This window comes from Mus musculus, chromosome 18, assembly GCF_000001635.26.
Source record: "Mus musculus strain C57BL/6J chromosome 18, GRCm38.p6 C57BL/6J".
NCBI classification, from domain to species: Eukaryota; Metazoa; Chordata; class Mammalia; order Rodentia; family Muridae; genus Mus; species Mus musculus.
Window position 1 is genome coordinate 49,316,260 of NC_000084.6, and position 21,012 is coordinate 49,337,271.

General features: G+C 39.5%; 1 long non-coding RNA gene across 2 annotated transcripts in view; it reads right to left on the reverse strand.

Moving 5' to 3' along the window:
* Gm32870 overlaps positions 1–20,585 on the reverse strand; it is a 90,466-nt gene extending 69,881 nt beyond the window's left edge. The window contains exon 1 of one of the 2 annotated variants that reach the window (XR_386214.2): positions 20,293–20,585. This is a non-coding gene — a long non-coding RNA (predicted gene, 32870). Of the gene's footprint in view, positions 1–12,966; positions 13,070–20,292 lie in introns of those variants that run through there. The other variant, XR_386215.4, reaches the window with a different exon arrangement.
* Between the last annotated feature and the right edge of the window lie 427 nt (positions 20,586–21,012).

Below are 21,012 nucleotides of genomic sequence, written 5' to 3' on the forward strand. Positions count from 1 at the left end.
AGGTCACCCTGAAATAAGGCATGATGACACTGAATGCGGAAGAGATTGCCAGTTGATCAGCAGCAGCAGATAGTCAAGGCTGGCCCAACTCATCTCAGGCAAAGCTCTCTCCCAGAAGACAGAAACCAAACTAAAGTACTAAAGACTCCAAGGGCATAAAATATTAATAAGAGAAAAACTTTAAAGATAATTCCTTTAAATATCATTCTAAGAGAAATGAAGCAAGATACAGCAAGATAAATTAGAGTCTTTAGAAAAGATAATGTAGAGTTTTGAAAGGGGTACGATGAATAGAGGCACTCCTAAAACAACTGTGACAAGAAAAGGAAGTATTTCCAGAAACTGAACAGCAGAGAGGAAGAAATCAGCCTGCTAGTTCAGGTCTTTGAGCCTAGCTATCCAGGAGAATGAGGCAGGAAGACTTCCAGTTCACCTATCAGCATTCCATCAAAGTAAAAAATGAAAATGAACCTAGGGACCTGAAGGGTGGCTCAACCTAAACTTCTATTCCGTTCTCAGCACCCACAGGGACACACAGTCATCTGTAATGCCTTCTCCTGGCCTCTATGAGCATGAGGCACACATGTAATGTGCATGCATACATGCAGGCAAGTAGTCACAAAATAAAAATTAATATGTCATTTTAGAAAATAGGGTTGGGTGTACCTTGGTGGTAGGAGCCCTTGCCTGGTCTGTGTGAAGCCCTGGGTTCTATCCCCAGCATTATAAGATAAGGAAGAGAGAGAGAGAAGGGGGTTGAGATATAACAGCGTTTCAGAGCATTGGTGGAGAAAAAACTAACAGAAGTTATGAAACAAATGGATTTAACAGATCTATAGAACATTTTATCCTAAAAAAAAAAAAAGGTAACTCAGAATTCTAAAAGATGATGGATTCTGAAAAGGAACTTTTACCCAATCACATTACAGGTCATTTCAGACTTACCTCTTTACATGGATCTATAGTCCTCCCACCTCCTCTCAAAAGGCCACTAGAGGAAGGAAGTTAAGGGCCTGAGCAACTAACAATGGTTGCTGCTCTTGCAGAGGATCTCAGTTCAGCTCCCAGTTTCTATATGTTGGATCACAACTGCCTGTGACTCTAGTTCCAGGGGCTTTGACACCCTGTTCTGGCACCTGAGGGCACTCATTCTTCACACGGTATACAGACATACAAGAAGGCAAAACATCTATATATGTAAAATAAAAGTGCAAAAACATTTAAATATAAAGCTACAAGAGGGTGATAGGTAATAACACATAAAACAGGAAGCAAGAAAGTAGACAAAAATACTAAATATATAAGCTATTCATAATATCTGAATATATAAGCTGGGCAGTGGTGGTACACACCTTCAATCCCAGCACTTGGGAGGCAGAGGCAGGCAGATTTCTGAGTTTGAGGCCACCCTGGTCTACAGAGTGAGTTCCAGAACAACCAAAGAAACCCCGTCTTGAAAAAACAAAAAAAACAAAAAATAATAATATATAAGAACTAAATATATACTATATAATAAACAAAAGGATGAAAGAGAGCCATTAGACAGGACAAAAAGCAAAAGGAATTCCTGGGACAGAGATGAAGGATTCCAGACTGATGCCCATGGTAATCATCAAAGCACAGAGAAATGTTCTTTAAGAGGCAGTCATTCAAGAATGCTAAGGGCCCAGCTCTATGAACCAGGGGACAGATTCCTAGGTAAAGCCAGCCATGACTCATGTCTTCTTCAATGACCTTGCTTCCAATGGATTCTATGAATCCTGAAGCAAACCACTAATTTCTCTCAAAACAGCTCTCTGTCTTTGCTAAATCTGAGACCTACAAAGTCGGCCATAGTGATGCTGACGAAAACAAAAAGTAGTTTGCTTTCTCTCGCTTCATTTCTGTGGAGTAGTCAATACCACTTTTGCTAGATGCTCTGTTAGGTGAGTCCCATTTTCCCAGGACTCTATCAGACTAGAAGAGTTATGGAAATGATAAAGACTAAATCCAATGAACTTTTGGATTTGGATGTAGTTTCCCAGACCAATAAATAAATAGATTGTTTAGAAAGAATGTTCAGAAAGTAAAACATTTTCAAAAGCAAAGGAATAAGAGAGGCAAAAGACAGATCTTGGTTACCTGAATGCTGGGGCAGGACAAGAGAACAAAACATAAGGTTCCAGAGAGCTGGATGAGCCCACAGACTTTTGTAGTTTAAGTATGTGTGGTATGTGTGTATGCATGTGTATGTGTGATTGCATATTTATGTGTGTATATATTATCCTTTTCTCTGTGTTAAACTTCTCAGTACAATTAAAACAAGTGAAATTACTTATCTTCCCATTGCACAGACAAATCTCTTGCCACAAATGCTATCCTATCATTATTGGTAGACGTTGATAACTTCTTCAACCAGCTCATTTTTCTTTTGTTCTTTTATCATTACCCAACATCTTGCAGAATCGTTCTAGAATTAATCCATCTCTTGCAGCGTATCATAGGACTGTTCCAAAATCTAGCCAACTGTTCGCTGTAGGCAATTTTCCATCTGCAAAGTTCCTTCCTCCAGAAATGGAAACAAGTATTACTTCCTGTTCCTTTCACTGCGCTTTAGAGATGCCATAACAGCCAGAGAGAAAATTAAAAAGCACCGTGACTCACAGGAAGGCAAACATTTGGAGACCACTCTGTTCTTTTAAGGGAGGATGACTATTGTATGCACGTGGAAAGGGCTCTGCCTTCTTACAGAGAAGATAACTGTGTGTGCACTCAGAGACCACTCTGTTCCTCTTATAGCAAGGACCAGTGTTGCATGCACTTGGAGATGACCTTGTCCTGGAGAGAGAATGATGGCTGTATGTAATTGGAGGCCACTCTACTCCTCTTACAGAGAGGACAGATGTTGATAGAAGGTTTTACATTGTGATCTTGTGTCTCCACATTTCAGTATTCCACTGAACATGTACTGAGGCTGCATATTATAACAATAAACTTAATAAACTAAGGGTCTTGGAAAAATAAAACCTTCCTGTTCTATTTTCTTAATATTTAATTAATGTTTTTGATAGATAAATAATAAGAAATGCACAAATTTTAAAAAGCTTAAGATGACCCTGTCACAGTTACCATCACCGCCCTATATTCCTATAACCACAGTTGGCAAGATAATAAGTGATAATAATTTGGTGTGTGTCCTTCTACACATTCCTGTGAGATCTCTCCTTTTAATGAGATATTCCTTGATGTACAGCTTCTTCCCCAGAGCCTCTCTGCAGGCTTCTTAGCATCTGAGGCAACACAAAGCCATTAGCTGATACCCTAGCACAAACAAAAGCGCTGTGTAACACTCTTGTTCTCAGACACGCACATGATCCTTTTCATTGTCTTTTATACATCAATCTACCCAAGTCACTGTGCAACTGTGCAGTTTTCTGCTAACAGATCTGTGGTGCCCAGTTCCTTTGACAGAGGCCATTTGAATTTATTCAGGAAATCTTTTGCAGGCAACCCCCTTGAACTGCCTCACAGTTGAAAATCCTGGGAACCAAGTTTTTTTCAAGCCCTTACAGAAGAGGTGGCAAGTCCCACTGCCTCCCATGCCTCCTCTGGCTTCAAATCAAACACTCTCTTAAGAAACCCAGATACCTTTAACTGACCATCAGGGCTTCTTACAAAGCACAGCATTCACTTGGAGACATCAGTCTGCACTTTTTGCCAAAGTAGCACAATATCCTTCTTGAGTGCTTGTTGAAGAGTGACTAAGGAAACACTTGGAGCACAGAATCATGTCCATAACCTCTATTCAGAACTCTTCCACCCTATGCCCTCCCTCGTTCCAAGTGCCCTCTCTCATTCCCAGTGCCCTCCCTTATTCCCAGTGCCCTCCCTTGCCCCATCCTTCCTGTAGTTTAATAAAAAGTGGTTAATGGTTTACAAGAAGTACAGAATTAAAACCAGAGAGACGTATAAATCTTGTCCCAAGACAAAAGAATTAAGCTGGGTTCAAGGTTTCCAACACCAGCCAGGATTACATGCACACCAATCAGAATGCATTCATACATTCTACTCTCTTTCGGTTGAAATGAGAAGAAAGTGCTATGGATATAAGGGTAACCTCTAGATTACTTCCTAAACACAAATTCATCAAACATTGGGAAACTTATGAATAGGAAGGGTTATAAAACTTCCTTTATCTGGGTTTTGATGAATGAAGCCTTAACATTCTAGCAGAGAGAGAGAGAGAGAGAGAGAGAGAGAGAGAGAGAGAGAGAGAGAGAGAATTCCTAAAACTGCACTCAATCAAGCATTCTATGCACATTAAAACATCCAAAAATAAAAATAATAAATATACTTGCCAATGATTTTTGCCTGTATCTGTCACTGTTTTCATGTCATGTCATTTTAATTTCTGTTACTACCATAATCAGATTATATTTTCCTAGTGTTTTATCATGATTTCCATGAATAGATTATTAATTATTTCTATTGCCTTCTAAAATTCATTGAATGTCAACACTGTAATATCCTCTGGTGCCATGTAAAATATGAAGCTATTAACAAACAACCAAGTAAGAAAGGAATTTAAATGTTCCTTTTTGAAGTAGTTCTATTTCAGAACAATGCTTTTCTGCATTGTTCAGTAGAACCCAGCTTTTGCCCTTATATTACAAAACTGAATACATTACATTGGGTATTTGATTATTAGTTGACCCTAATTTTTTAATTTAAAAAAATAGCTTTTCATTTCATTCATTTAAAATACTTACAGAATAACCATTCTGTGGGGAAAACAAATAGAAAACACCTCCCCAATATGGTCAGAAGTGTTTTTAAATAGATTCCAGTCATTCTAAGGGAAAGAAACATTTTTCTCTATTTATAACTCTGAGCTCTTTGGAAGCAGGGAACATGATGCAGCTGTACAGCTGGTGCCTAGCAGTATCTTGTCCCATGGTAACAAGCTCATGATTATGTAGTAAATGAGTGAAGCCAAATGACTGGGTGGACATTAAAGATGGGAGAAGGAGCAATGCAATCATGATAGAGTCAAATCAGAAATGTTTCTGCTTGCATGGGGAGTGTTCTCTTCTAGTTGTTCTCAGCCTGTGAGTATCAGCCCCTCTGGGGTCGAATACCAGATACCCTGCATATCAGATATTTACACTACAATTTCTAACAGTAGCAAAAATATAGATAAGAAGTAGTAACAATATAATTTTATGGTTAGGGGTCACCTCAACATGAGGAACTGTATTAAGGGGTTGCAGCATGAGGAAGGTTGCGAACCACTGTGATATAGTCAATATAACATTTCACAGGCCTTTAATACATTAATTAATATGCATGCATTCATTATATAGACCACAAATAGTTTCTCTGATCTTAGCTTTCTTTGTCATCTGTGTATTTTACTACAACATGCAATCCATAGGGAAATAGTCTATTGTAATAGCTGAGTGAATCCAGGAAGACTGATATTTCCTCCATGGTAGTGAAGGTAGAATGATGTGAAAGATGCCCTCTCTAAGCAGAGAGGCACGAAATCAGGAATAAAAGAGAAAAACCCAGTGATGTTCTGGAAGAAGCTAATGTTGATGGATTCACTACGACTCTTTAGGTCACTAACTAATATATTCACTTAGTTTCTGGCCAGGAAGGTGGGGAAGTAGTCATGAGTGCCAGAGTGACATCAGCACAGAGGATTTGAAAGAGTACAGAAGCTCCTAGGATTACAGACATCTTTCAGGAAGTGTTGATACTCAGAGCTGAGCCAAGAAGCTCAAGAGCAACTTTGATGGGTGGCAGAGTTCAAGAAGGAAAAGGAAATGCAGGAAAGAGCCAAACATTGTAGAGAAGATAGGTATTCAGTAGAGAGGGGCAGAGAGAGCAAGCCAATCATGTCAAAGCAATGATGCTATTCACCAGAAATGGATTGTACTGGCCATCATACCTAGGAGCATAGACTTTTTATGTGAAAATAGATCTATCAAGGACTGTAAATATGGACAAATTGCTTCTAAAGACAAAATAATATGTATTGGAATTTCTCTTCACTATGGGAAGAGAAATTATTTCAGGAAGTTATCATATTTCATAGACAGTGAATTGGAAGAGCCATATATGTTCCTATTATCAACATAAAAATTTTTTATGTTCCAGGATATTTGATCACACTGTGAACTCTGAAATTATGTTGTTTACTTGAAAAACCTATTTCTAGTTGTGGTGTGGCTCAGCCTTAGCACAGACCTTTAATCCCTCTGACTGGAATATAGACACGCCCTTAGCACACACATTTAATTCCAAACAATGAAGTTAAAGTTAGTTAGTAGAAGGAAGCAGCCATGTTTGAAAGTGACATCTAATTGACTGGCACACAATGTAACAAATCAGGACAAGACTTTACAGAATAGGCTATGCCCAACTCTCATAAAAGAGAACAAGAAGAGGCTACTTAAGGGAGAGCATCGCAGAGAAAAGAAAGAGGGAGGCAGTTTTCCAGGACAGTTGTACATGTTTCAGAAAGAGAACAAGCTAGACACCAGGGAAGACAGAATGAGCCAGAAAATGAGGAGCTATCAGGTAAGGACAGATTGCCAAAGTTAGAGTAAGCCAAGAAAAGCGATTCAGTCAGAAGCTGAGAAGGAAGCCAGAATCAATCAGTCAACTTGGAGAGGAGTCTTCAGCCAGAAAAGCTGGGTTGAACCACCCAGCCAGAGACCAGGAAAAGCTAGGAAGGGATGAGCTTATTCAGCAGCAAGTCTGAAAACATTCTAAGCCTAAATTAGATTGTACGGGGGCGGCTAGAAGCTTCCAGGACTAGGCCTAAGTAAGCAGACAGAGGCACTAAGCCTCTGAGAAAGTAATTTCATATGGAAAATAAAAGTTATGTTTACACTCTTATGTGCAACATTCTCTTTCATTATTTCTCCCTTGCTTAGGGGAATTTATTCAAACACGTTTCCAAGATACATATTGCACCCATTAGATTCTTTCTGAGTTATACCTAAACGTGCAATACTAACTAGCCAGTAACTAGGATAGGAACACACATGCACACTCATTTTCAACTGAAACTAAATAATGGACAGCAATTAGTCAAAACAATGACAAAAATGGTATGGTCATCATGCTCATATTCATTATTTCCAATAGAGTCATTGCTGTCCATTCCAGAGTTCATGTCATAGTAGACACAGCATTATGAAAAGGTTTATACATTACTTGAAGTGAAAAAAATGAAATGATAATTCTGTTCACCTCTTTCTTGCATTAGTAGATGTTACTGGATGTATAAACTCATGAATAGATAAAACAACTCAATTAACACATGATTGGAACATAAAAATAGATTTATTTTATGCAGTAACTAGTCATTCATTTGGTTCCTGAGACATTCTATACACCATTAATTTACATCACAGGCTATATAATAAAAAGATATTCTCGTATTACTGAAGCTGTGACAGGAGATAACATACTTGTTAAATTAAACAACTAATAAAAATACAAACAGTGAATACTGCAAGACATTTATTTTATTCATTATGTAATTTTGGCATACAGGACACAAAACACTGCAATTACATTAAACACTAATAAGAACTTCATACACACAAAGCCACCAATAACCTGGTTCTTCATAGCCACTATAATGATTGCTTTATAGCCCTAAGAGAAACTGCCGAACCTAAGATTGAGAACATCTGTGTGAGACACTTGAGCTGTGTCTTTAAGTTTGGCAGCTGTTTTTTTTTAAACCATTTTACTCTTTAAAACACAAAAATACTTGTTTCTCATTCTGTTTGTGGGGCAAGGGGACAGTGCCACCAGACAGAAGAACTGGTAAGGTTGAGTGATCTTAGACCCCAAGAGTCTCGGATTTGAGAACAAGGCAGGAATAGAGTCATTCCCTGCCTACCTCTACCTACTCTGTAACACATAACCATGAAAGGGCCATGATAATCAGCCAAGTGGAGAAAGAACCTGGAGTCCTTCTCCATGCAAATAGAGCATCACTGCCATCTCAAACTGAGTCAACAGGAAACAACTAGCCCTAAATCCTAGCCTACCCCTCAATGTTTATATAGTCCACAGGAAATAAAGTGCACAAGTAATTTCACCAAGGTCCATCTGAAAGTGGCTGTTTTACTGAGCTGTAATACTTGGGGAAGAGTTATCTCTCCCGAAGCCTTCATCACTGGACCTTGGACCTGCCTGACAGGCCAGACTCCACCACTGCCTTAGTAGGAATGTCAGCAACTGTCGTAGAGCTATAACACTTCCAGATTTCCAAGCCAGACTGAGATCCATGGAACCTATTTATTCTGGTTACACTTTACCCTTTGGGTAGATAGAGGACCACACTGCCCTCTCAGAAATCCTACTACTTTTATGTCCAATAGCATCGTGTTGGGGGAAAAAAAGGAAGCCTCCTGTCAAATAGCATGCAAATAAATTGCCTTTTGAGTCCAGAACTAAAAAGACTTAACTTTTCAATGGAAGCCTTCTATAAGTTATCAGAGATCAGGTGCAACAATGTTCACCATCCTGGAAGTAGGAATAACAGCCATTGCCATGGGATACGAGGCCCTGGCATTTGCCTTGTCTCTCAAGAAGTTTATAATGATGCATGATATTAGTCTAGTTATAAGGTACATAGAGAATGAGAGAGAGCAAATTTGAAAGTCACCTACTTTCCAGTCAGGGACCCGGAGATTGAAACTGAGGCACTATCATGACTAGCATGAGGTCCCCAAAGTAGAATTAAAAACTTCAGATCGTCAGTTCTGGCCATGGGAAGCAGTCTGAGAAGTTCTCAGACTTCTACTTGACATTTGAAATGGGAGAAGCCAGAGGAGGAGGTTCCCAAATCAGAAAATTCATTTACAAACTGTGTAGATAATGAGGAGTCTGAAGAAAATCTTGTGTTACAAAACAAAACAAAAAACAAAACAAAACAAAATCCTGTATTAAAAGCAAAAAGAAAACCTAGACAAAGTGACACAAGGCTCATCCTCAAATAATGTTTTCTTCCCTGCACAGCTGAACACACAAAGTGGAGGTGTGCATCCCTGCCTGTCGTGCTTAAGAAATAGACCACCAAGTCAAGCCAGACCCTAACACCTTGCCTGCATCCTCAGGGTGTCGTTGGTATTGTTGATGCTGTTGTTGCCATCGTTGTGTTAATAGGTAACAAAGAAAAAACTAGATTACAAACAAAAGTATAAATCATTTCAAAATGAGATGACAAACCTCAATAAGAGGTTTCTACAGAAAAATTACCCAGCACAAGTGTTAATGGTGAAAGAGCCATATTGAAACATCGCTACTACTCAAGCTCTGTGTCTATAACTACACACAAATGAAGAAGTTGACAATTATTTCAAGCAAAGAATGATTTTTGCAGAATCAATTACTTGAGAAGCACTTTACCAGTCAGTGTAACATAATGAATAATAATTCAAAAAGCTAAGCTGAAGTGTTCTGAACTGCAGAGCATTTCGACAAGTCTCCAATAGTCTGCCACTGCAATCTGCTTCTCATCGCTCCAAAAAAAAGAAAAAGAAAAAGAAAAAGAAAAAGAAAAAGAAAGAAAGAAAGAAAGAAAGAAAGAAAGAAAGAAAGAAAGAAAGAAAGAAAACAAAAGAAAGGAAGAAAGAAAGAGAAGAAAAAGAGCTGTTCCTTCATGACAATGTTTCCGTAACTGACAACTGACAGAGTTGGCAGTGTGGCTGGAGATAGCAGGGATATTAGGAACCATGACTGATAGGAAAACTGGGGGCTGCAGAAAAGGAAAATGTGCAAATTCAAAATTTAAGCAATAGCTGCTGTACTTCAGAATCCTTTCAAAAATATGGGATGACATATTGAGGTCACAACTGATTAAAAAGATGTATCTGCCAAAGGAGCCACGTATCTCTTCTGCAATCTTCACAGAGGCTCTGCCTACCAATTCCTGCTGCAGGCACATCATAGGCGTCTGTGGATCACTCCTTCCAGGCTGGATGACCCACTGAATGGCGTGGTTAATTAGAGGGGAAAAGCTGAAGACTTGGTTTGCTTTGATGTACAAGCCAGTGTGAAAAGCAAAGAAGCAGGCTCGCTGACCTCTAATGTACCAGAGCAGATCTTAAGGAGCAAGCGGGTAACACTATGATGTGGAATACTCAATTGCTATCAATTGAGACTGGAATGGGTTGTGTGAGAATAGCCCCTGTAGGCTCTTATGTTTGAATACTTGGTCCCCAGTGGTTGAAGCTATTTGAATTAGCAAGTATGGCCTTGTTGGAGAGGTGTGTCACTGTAGGTAGGATTTGGTGTCAAAACCCCATGCCATTCCCAACTAGGTCTCTCTGCCTCTCCTCCAGCCCCACAGTTGTTTGTCTCAAGATGTGATCGCTCAGCTACTGCTCCAGCACCATTCCTGCCTGGCTATCTGCCTGCCTGCCTGCCTGCCTGCCTGCTGCCATGATGGACATGGACTCCAAACATCTGAAATTGTAAGCAAGCCCCAGTATGGTGGCCTTTGGTAGCCGACTAAAAGGGCAGAGTATAAAAGTACAGAATATTAAGAATATAGCTTAAATTTTAGAATAAATGCTATCAATATACATCTATTATTATGTTGAAAATTTGAATAAATATTTTGCATTAAATAAGATTCCTCTCCTATACACACACAAACACACACACACACACACACACACACACAGCCTAGATTTTCAGCTAACTTACTTATACTAGTAACCAAGAACTAGGTCCATGACAGTCCAGTGGACATGCCTAGACTTGTCAGCACTGCTATATAGCCTAGCCCATCACTGCCCACCCCACTACTGTAGCATTTAGAACAGACTTCTAATATTTATATTCAACCAGAGGAAAGACTGAAGGGAATCATAAATGAAGAACAGCTTTGGCTTAGAATAGCAACTGAGCTGTGTTGAAGAAAGAAATAGAGTTTTGGCCCCTGCGTCTTGAGAAAGATGGGGGAGGTGAGATGGACACATGATGCTACTGAAGTCTGTACTCCCAAAGACCTGAACACATGCTGGTGCCACATAGGTAATATAGGTAAAGTAGAAAAAGGGAACAGGCCTAACACAACTTTAAACCATTTAATAATGATGTTAATAATTTACATGAGAATTTTCCCCATCTCAGTCTCATCTTTACTCCTGCAGTCTTCTGAGACTACAGGTAGAATCCACCATACTCTGTTTGGAATTATCAGCACTTATCTTGTCTCAGGCAGGCCATGGTCCTCCCTGACCACCTATTCCAAGTTTCTCTTCCTCAACGCCAGAGGCAAGGTTGTACCTTCAGAGTTTCATTGCTCCTGCTACTAAGATGTATTTGAGGTTACATTATTTGCCCCTGTTACAGAGTTGGTGTGTAGTTTTCACAGGTGTTGACTAAAGATATCATGTTTGTGCTGTGTATAAGGGATGCTCGATCTGAGAGAAGAACGTGATCGTGTATAGAGAGCTGCCCAGGATTGACGAGAATAATGGAGAGATGTATTGAAATGACAAACACACCTTGAAGAAAAAAGAAATTTCTCTTAATCTCTTTCAGTATTTCTTTGGTGATGCTACTGTTATTCTTTCCTTGAGGATATTTTATCTAAATTGTTACATGGGAAGAGGCAAGTTAAATTAATAAATAAATTAAAATCTTGAAATTGAAAAAAAAATACGTGTTATAGCAAACCCTAAAATTAAGCTAAAGTAAGGATAAATACAAGATTTTGAAACTGTTTTTAATTGCTTTCTGTTTAATTACTAGCATTGCAGTAATGTTGCTTTATACTCAACACTCAGTAGCAGCTATGATAATTAAAACCAATGATGTAGTATGGAATTACATAAGTTTATTATAAATATATTATATATGCTAAACTGGCTTACAAAGTAAAGTCGAGGAAACTGGAGAGGAAAAACAGTAGAATCAGAGTTGGAAATCTTTCTGTCTCTAGAGCACCATAGAAGAAGAAAAGCTGTACCACGTCTGTACATCCACAATGGATGGTCCTTCGCAACTGCTCCAATTATTTGAGAGAAATAGGCAGATGTATAGCACCAAACCCAATGATTTGAAGGACCACTATTCTTTGCGGCTGATTTACCTAAAGACTCTGGGGTCCCTGGCAAAGGGATTATCAGGATCATGAAACACAGATCTGGCCCTCAAAAACTAGCCACTTCTTACATGAGGACCACCATTAACAAGAATACACTGACCACCCTCAGTGCCATCAGGCACAAAATGAGTACCAAACTGATATGTGCAGGCATCAGTCTGCAGAGCCAGTGTCACCCTGGGAAGCCAGAGCCTAAAATAGATCAGATCCACCAAGAGAGCACCTCCTGAGCCCTACACTCCAAAGGCAATGAAGAGCCCATTGATCTTTTCAGCCACATAAAAAAGGTGGAAATTAGGAAGAGAAAGAAGAAAAATAACAGAGGAAGAAATAACAATGAAGAATATCCTTGCCATATGAATGTGATTTTAAAGCAAAAGAAAAGGGGGACTTTAGAATGAAGAAAATGGAACCCAAACTGTGTCTACATTAAAAAAAAAAAAAAAGATACAGACAGGCTGAAGAGATGGCTCACAAGATAAGAATGGCACTCACCCTGCAAGCATGAGGACCCAAAGACATGAATTCAAATCTTGAGTATTCATATATATTAAAAAAAAAAAAAAGCAAGGTATAGCTATATGTATCTGTAACACCAGAATGACATCCCAGAGACAGGCAGATCTCAAAAGGCTTACTGGCCAGCCAGCCCAGCCAAAATGCTGTATGTCAGGCATTTTGAGACCCTGAATCATAGGAATAAAAGGCAGAGGGAGACATTGGATGTCCTCTTCTGGCCTCTTCACATACATACGTGGCCATACACACGTACCAAAACAGCATACACATATTCAACACACACACACACACACACACACACACACACAGAAATCCAGTACCTCTTAGGCTTCTGCATGAAGTGGTTAAAGTAAAGATGAGACAGAGCGTAGTTATCCTAACACTGAAGCATGGCCACTGCTGAGCCCTTAGGGAGCCAAGCTGGAGTAGAGGCAAAAACACTACTGGGCTGATCAATAAGATGCGAGTGAGCCCTAGGCTGTGTCCAAGGGTCTGTAACCTTTGAGGGCAGGTGTTCTTGTTATCACCTCATTTTCAGTAACCTAGGAAACGCTTTTCCTTTTTCTACTGAAGCAATCAATATCCAGATGATTGTAAGGCTTGCTTTTATCACTGAAGATAGTAATATTTTAAGTCCTGGGCACTGGAAAAGGTGGAAAAATAAAGTGAAAGTCGTTGATTTCAAGTAGTTTACATTTGATGGCTCTTAATAAAAACTGGTATGCAATTAAATGATTTCACACACACCCTTCAGAAGAGTACAAGTTTTAAAAATTACAGGCTCATACAATAAAGGAAGGATGTTTACGCCAGGACAGAAGTTTGGTTTGACATTATTTTTATTTTAAAATCATATTAAATTCTCCTCTAACAGCTCATATAATCTACTTCTAGAGAACTTATAAATATAATTTAAATAAAATAAGAGATGTGATACAAATCAGATGTCTACCATATTTGAGGCTGTGGATAAGCCTCACCAGTAATAGTCCTTTTCTAGCCTACAGAAAAAAACGTTAGGAGGAGGAAGAGGAGGAGGAGGAGGAGGAGGAGGAGCAAGATGAGGAAAAGGAGATATAGTTACTCTCTATCAGCTCAGGCTACTTTTTGATGCAAAGCTTGGTTATACTGATCCACACCACTGAAAGGATTTTCTTTCCATCTTTGTTCATCAGCAGTTGCTCCACAAAGTCATTTAAACCACATCCTAAGAAGATATGCTATAAAATGGAATCAAGAATGGAAACACAACATAATTCATTTACAAAGGAACATTGGATGGCAGCGACTAAATCTCCAGAAACTTTAAAAATAAAATTTATATTCAGACTCTGTCAGATAGCTTATGGAAAAATAAAAAAGCTGAAGTCACCATGAAACCACACCTATATTCAAAACACATAGCTGTTCAGGATGTGAAATACCAAGAAAGTCAAACTATAAGGCACTCCCTGCATTTTGCTATCTTTAGACTTCTCTGAATAGCAATTTTACATGGTTTAACTTACAAATCACTTTATCAAACACAACAACAATAAAGAACAATTAGTTAAAAATAATTCTATTAGGGGTCTGCAACCCTATAGGTGGAACAACAATATGAACTAATTTGTACCCCCCAGAACTCGTGTCTCTAGCTGTATATGTAGCAGAAGATGGCCTAGTTGGCCATCAATGGGAAGAGAGGCCTCTTGGTCTAGCAAACTTCCTATGCCCCAGTACAGGGGCAAGCAAGGGCCAAGAAGTGGGAGTGAATGGGTAGGCGAGCAGGACGGGGGTCGGAGGGGAGGGTATAGGGGACTTTTAGGATAGCATTTGAAATGTAAATGAAGAAAAAAAGTAGTTTCAGCGTTCCTCGCTGACACTAGGCTAACCAAGCTAGTACTTTGAAGGAGAGGAAGATCTAGACACGTAATGGGGTAGAACTTCATTAGGGTCATCTAACCTTTTAGGATATACTATCAAAAGGAAGGGAGTAAACCCTGAGGATGTATACTACAATAATACTGTCTGTGCAATTCTTATTTGGGAGGAATATAATGTTTTCCTAAAGAGGGTGTTCCCAACTCCACATCTCAAAGGCAGGTTTCCGTAGTACAAAGCATTCACTTATGGCTTCTCAGGCTGAGCTAAGAAGAAAGAAAGCAATTCACGTGATATGAATTTGAGAGAGAGAGAACACTAGTGAGGAGGGGAGACTGTAATGCCAAACCAAACGAAATAAAAACCTATATCCTCAATAGGTTTCGTCATCTAGCAGAACTGTGATGCGTGAAGCAGCAGAGCCTGCAGACCTCTTCCTCCTGGCCTGTGGTGGGATGCTTAAAGACAACGTATCGGGATACAATGCTTCTGGATAGTCAGTATGCCTTTGTGCTGGGAGGTTACAGTACTTCTCTTCACGGTAGCACTTCAGATAGACCCCCATCTGGAAACGTGCTTTGTGCTTCTTCCTTGCTGTCTTAAATTATTAATCTATGCTGTGTGTGGGTAGGGGCTTAGAAGGCATAGCTCATGCCATAGTCAGATCTTATTAGCTTTCTAATGGTGGGGCATTGCTTAACATTTCATCTCAGGTTTCTAGCTCTTTAACATCTACTCCTTAATGTTGCTGAGAGGGGGGAGGGGATGCTAACAGAGTGGAAGTGGAAATCAGAGCCCATAATCTAAGTTCTTGAGGTTGCTTTTATCCTTCCTCAGCCCTACACTTGAACATTGCTTGTGCCTATTTCCAACTCCCAATACAACTACTAAATTATAAAGTCCAACTACTGATAAAGTACTTAAGAAGAAAAGGATTGTTGCATCCACCTTCTTCTTAACTTTCTCCTATACTACACTGACCCATGCTTGGCCTCCTAATTCATTTTTAAGATCTTTGGGGGTGAGTATATCCACTATGTACATTTACTCTATTTACTGTCCAATTCAACCCACTTACAACTAACAAAGGATTTGAGTATTCCTTTGTGCAAAAATCCTATCTCAAATACGCTTATGAAATGAACATAAATATAATCTCACCTAAGATCAAGGGTGGGCAAAGCTTCCGAGGGATTTGCTACACCTTGACCATTCTTTTTCCCTTTTTAGGCAGAAACAGAGAGTCTCATCTAAGCACTGTCTGATTTCAAGAGGGAAAAGCATCCAGAGGGCTGTATTATTCCTTGTCATATTAGAAAGGAGAAGGGATTGCTCCTGGACAAGAAATATGAAAGTATATTCCATGACAGTAGTTGAGTTGAGTCAGCACACATAGATCTCTAATGGAAGCCACGTGGGGAAGTGCAGGGACTACCTTAAATTATGATTTTTGAAAAGATATGGCAATTGAAATGAGATTATTGTGATTGGATTAGAATAACTACTATCTACTCCTGGAAAGAGAGGGCCTGAATTTCCTCTAGAGTTACAAGACCTAAGGGGCAGACTGCTGAACACAGAAAAAGCCTACGGCTCATTTTCTGTGCTGATGACGTACACTGATAAGGCTCAGCATTCAGTCAGCCTGGCTCTGACTCAGAACCCTCTTCTCACAGTGAAATAGAAATGATGTTTTAAGACATTCATTTGATAAATGGTGCATCCCATGTAAAGCCTTTTGCCTTTCTCTCTCTAACTACCCATCATTAAATCAAGTGTGTGAATATTCTCTAAGATGAGCACAGCTTAGAACATAAAGACCATCATACTTTTCTTTCCATATGTGTTGATAGAGCCACCAGCTCTTGTTGACAAAGAAAAGGGTTCCCTGGGTCTGCCATTTCTCACCTCGTGATTCAAAATCAAAAAGGACCTAGGGGTATAGCTCAAAGGAGAGTACATGCTTTGCCTGTTTGAATGAACATAATCACATAGGCCCATTAGGAAATGGCACTATTAGAAGGTGTGACCTTGTTGGAGGAAGTGTGCCACTGGGAGTGGGTTTTGAGTTTTCAAATGCTCAAACCAGGACCTCTTTTCTTGCTGTCTGCCAATCCAGATGCAGAACTCTCAGCTTCTCTAGCACCATGTCTGCCTGTGTGCAGTTTATGCTCCCTACCATGATGATAATGAACTAAACCTCTGAAATATAAGCCAATCCCAATTTAAATGCTTTTCTTTATAAAAATTGTTGTGGTCATGGCATCTCTGCACAGCAATAGAACTCTGACTAAGACAACCTATGTGGTGGGGACCTAGACTCAATCTTCAGCTCACAACAAAAAAGAAGAGAGTGAGACAAAAAGAGAGGAGTAGGAACACAAAAACAAAGAAAAGAGAAAAAAATATGTAAGCTGCTAAACATAATGATTTAGAAGAAGTCAAGGAAAAGAAAAAGAGGGAAAATAGGAAACACTTTAAATGCTTTGTGAAGAACATCCTTGTGGAACATGCAGAAAAAGACAGAGAGAGAATAAAGTTCTTCTTCACTTACACCCCTATCCCACATACAAAGATAAAATACTAATGTCAGAAACATTCAGATAATTCTGGGAGAAAAATCCTATAAGCAGAGGCTTTATAGCTTTATTTTTTTCAATGACTCTGGAGAGGCTCACAGCAAAGTATAAGAGAATAAGAAATTGCACCATGAAAGAAATAAGCAGAGAGGACCTGGGAAAGAATGCTTGACATTGAGCATGAGACCCAGATATTCCTGCACACTCCAGAAATGCAAAAGGTGGGTGAATGCACTAACTCAATGTTCCCTGGAAGATAGACAGTGGTGACCGAATGAAGCTGTTCAGAAGAGGATAAAGTTACCCTACAAATAAAAGCACAGGGCAGCTTGTCCAAACCAGTAAGAAAATGTGAGTTACAGCCAGACCCCAGAAAAGTAGCAAAACTCCCCTTCTCTGTCCTGTACCACTGTCCTGCAAAGTGACAGCTAGCTAGCCTATTAGAGAGCATGAGCAAGCCCTGGAGGTGCCAGCAGAAAGAGTCCCATGAGGAATGACTGAGCTCACAGGTTCAGATACAAACTGTAGCCAGCAATGGTGAGTGGTTGTTGCCTGCATTTCCCTCACATAAACATCATAAAAGTTACTAGATTCCCTTGATGGTTGAGCTAAGCTTACTTCTACAGTCTCACCCTCTATTTTCCCCATAGGCACTCGTGTTTTTCTGGGTCTCCGTCTTACACTGGGCAGAATGCTCTTTCTTTGGCTTTGTGTGGCTGGCTCATCTGATATCTCTCGGGATTTAGTTTATCCTTTTGGGTTTGATTGCTAATTTTGGTAGAGATACAGTTCAAATCAAACCACTGGGCTTGATGATGATCATTTGAAGCATCCCATCAACATTCTGGGAAAAGAAGTCAAACTGCCCAGAGCACAACACATGCTATCTATTTTACCTTTTACGAAGGTACTAGCCAGTACAGTTGCCAGGATAAACAATTTTAAATACTAATAAGATACAGGAATGACTATAAATAAGCATAGTAAGAAAATGTGCTGATGTGATGGAAACTGCTATATATACTATGTATACATACATATCACTACATACATATCATACAAACATATCAATAGTCTTCATGGCATACAATATGTAGAAAATACAGCTAGAGTTACTCATCAACTTTGTAGGCTGAATTAAAAAATCTAATTTATTAGAAAAAGCAAGAAAGTAATCTTCTTTCAACAAAGCAAATAGACACAAATCAAAACAACCCTGAGATCCCACCTTACACCAGTCAAAATGTCTAAGATCAAAACCCCCAGGTGACAGCAGATGCTGGCAAAGATGTAGAGAAAGAACACTCCTCTATTGCAAGCTGGTACAACCACTCTGGAAAACAGTTTGGTGGTTCCTCAGAAAGTTGAACATAGTACTTACTACCCGAGGTCCCAGCAATACTACTCCTGGGCATATACCCAGAAGATGCTCCAACTTGTAAGAAGGACACATGCTCCACTATGTTCTTAGCAGCCTTATTTATAACAGCCAGAAGCTGAAAAGTATCCAGAGGTCCCTCAACAGAGGAATGGATACAGAAGATGTGGTACATTTACACAATGGAGTACTACTCAGCTATTAAAAACAATGAATTTATGAAATTCTTGGGCAAATGGATGTATCTGGAGGATATCATCCTAAGTGAGGTAACCCAATCACAAAAGAACTCACATGATATGAACTCACTGATAAGTGGATATTAGCCCCAAAACTTAGAATACCCAAGATACAGTTCACAGACCACATGAAGCTCAAGAAGAAGGAAGACCAAAGTGTGGATACTTCAATCCTTCTTAGAAGGGAGAACAAAATATCCATGGAAGGAGTTACAGAGACAAAGTGTGGAGCAGATACTGAAGGAAAGGCCATCCAGAGACTGCCCCACCTGGAGTTCCATCCATATACAATCACCAAACCCAGACACCATTATGGATGCCAACAAGTGCTTGCTGACAAAAGCCTGATATAGCTGTCTCCTGAGGGGCTCTACCAGTGCCTGACAAATACAGAGGTGGATGGTCTCAGCCAACCATTGGACTGAGCACAGGATCCCCAATGGAAGAAATAGAGAAAGGACCCAAGAAGGTGAAGGGTTTTGCAGGCCCATAGGAGGAACAACAATATGAACCAACCAGTATCCCCACAACTCCCAGGGACTAAACCAACAACCAAAGTGTACACATGGAAGGACCCATGGCTCCAGCCACATATGTAGCAGAGTATGGCCTAGCCAGTCATCAATGGGAGTAGAGGCCGTTGGTCCTATGAAGGCACTATGCCTCTGTGTAGGGGAATGCCAGGGCCAGGAAGCAGGAGTGGGTGACTTGGTGAGTAAGGGGAGGGAGAGGGTATAGGGGGTTTTCAGAGGGGAAACCAGGAAAGAGAATAACATTTGAAATGTAAATAAAGTAAATATCTAATAAAAAAAGAAAATATTAAAATCATTTTCTACAAACATCATGGAAATACTATTGATCATTTTTTCAATGTGCTTGAAATTAGCAGTTTCTTAATGTTTAACCTCAAAGAGTTTTTGCTATTTTGAAATTTTTAAAATATACTTACTGATAAAATAAAAAATTGCATTTGTTTACTTTTAAATAAAAACATTTGTTTAAAAAATTATCACTGCTAACAAAAGAAATTAATTATAGGGAAAATGATAAGATATGATCATAAAGCCAGATGTGGAATTACAAACCTGAAATCCAAGCTTTGAGAAGGTAGAGGAAGAAAGATCAAGATTTTAAGACCAGCCTCAGCTATGTTATGAGTTTGAAGCTAGCCTGGGATATATGAGATCCTATTGCTGGGGAAGAAGGACAGAGAAGGGATAGAGATATATTGAAAGATAGAGGTGGAGTTTACATATGCATTTCATGCTGCTGACAATGATATGCATATTGCATATGCATATCAGACATACTCAGACATTTAAACATAAGAAGTATGTATTTTTTGAAGCACCAACCCCATATCTGGCAGTATTTAGATGCACAGTGGTTATACAGGGTGATTCATAATTCTAAAGCCCTCCTACCCTGCTAAATCCCTGCTTTGATGGGTTTGCTATGTGACTTGAGGCATGTTGCTTAACCACTGTGTGCTTTGACCCATGAATTTAAAGGAAGTCATTTTTAATAATACCTATATCATAAGGTCCATTGTGATTGTCAAGTGAAATTAATCAAAGCAGCACCTACCCGTTTCTGGATGCCTTTGTCAGCTAGAAGTTGTAGACGAAGCAGTACCGGTCACTGTGGTTGTGGTGAGAGAGGTGGTGTTAGCAAGAGCAGTAGTGAAATGACGGAAGCACAGCTCATCATGGCTGTCTCATGGAGCCAGAAAGTAAAATTTAGATCTGTGTCAAGCAGTGTCAAATACAAGGTACTAAATTAACATCGAATTGACTTGTTCCCACAGTGCTTCCTATCATACAGCCAGATGATCTGACACAATTGATTTTTTTTTTCTTCAAGAACTGAGTGAATCAGCAGATTTGTAGACCTTGTCAGTGGCAATCCGATTTCAAGTAATTCATCCTCGGCTTCAGCCCACAGACTGCCATACATACGCACGCACTGTGAGCACTTGGGATGCAGGATGTATGTGTAGGACTCAGATTCTGTCATGAGTCTATAAGAATTTATTCTTCTGAGAAACCAAGCAGGATAATCATAGGAAGTCCTGAAAAATAAGACATGACGTTTACAAATCAATAGTCATTTATTCAAAGGGCTGACTGGTTTACATTTATCAGAAACATTGTCGATGCATCTTCCTTGAAAATGAACAAGATGGAAGCATTTAGAATATTAGCTGACTTTACAGCGGTTCATCCCATGGTTCTCCAAGTACATTGTCTAAGGTGCCTGAACAGATATATCTCAGGATATGGTGAGAATCAGAGCGAGCCTCCAGGT